The following is a 711-nucleotide window of genomic DNA, read 5'->3' on the forward strand; positions in this document are numbered from 1 at the left end:
TGCTATTATTATACGAGTATATTAATCTGAGCCCCAGGGGAGATGAGGGAACATAATAAACAGTGTTACTCACCTCTCCGGGATCCGTTGTCAATCCTAGCAAGCTTCGGGCCTGTAATGTCCCAGACGTCATGTGACTATATAGGCCCAAAGCCTATGCTAGCAATACCATACAGGCCCAAAGTCTGTGCTAGTAGTAATAGCCTGTTACTCCTAGCACAGGCTTTGGGCCTGTATGGTAACAGACTGTTACTGCTAGTACAGGCTTTGAGCCTGTATGGTACTGCTAGCACAGGCTTTCCCAGACCACATGACATCCTGAAGCCTGCTAGGATTAACATCAGATACCGGAGAGTAACAGTGTTTATTATGTTCCCTCACCTACCCTGGGTCTCCAATTATTATACTCTGGGGTCTGAAAAGACACCTGAATTTAATAATAGTTCATGGGTGTGCAACTGTGGGACATAACAGAGCTGGAAGGGTCCACTGTGGCCCCTGTAACCTCTATTATGCCCCACAGTCTATTGCGCCACTGTGGGCTGCAGGGAAAGGAAGAGACGGGAAATGTGAGAAGACATCTCCTGTCAGTATTACTGCACAAAATATTACTGCATTGTATTTATTGTAATGTTACCGCTAGCACACACCCCCCACCCCCACATACATTACAGCTAATGAAAGTGAAGCACAGCACAAACTGGTTTTTCT

The sequence above is a fragment of the Leptodactylus fuscus genome, chromosome 5, assembly GCF_031893055.1.
Source record: "Leptodactylus fuscus isolate aLepFus1 chromosome 5, aLepFus1.hap2, whole genome shotgun sequence".
Lineage (NCBI taxonomy): Eukaryota > Metazoa > Chordata > Amphibia > Anura > Leptodactylidae > Leptodactylus > Leptodactylus fuscus.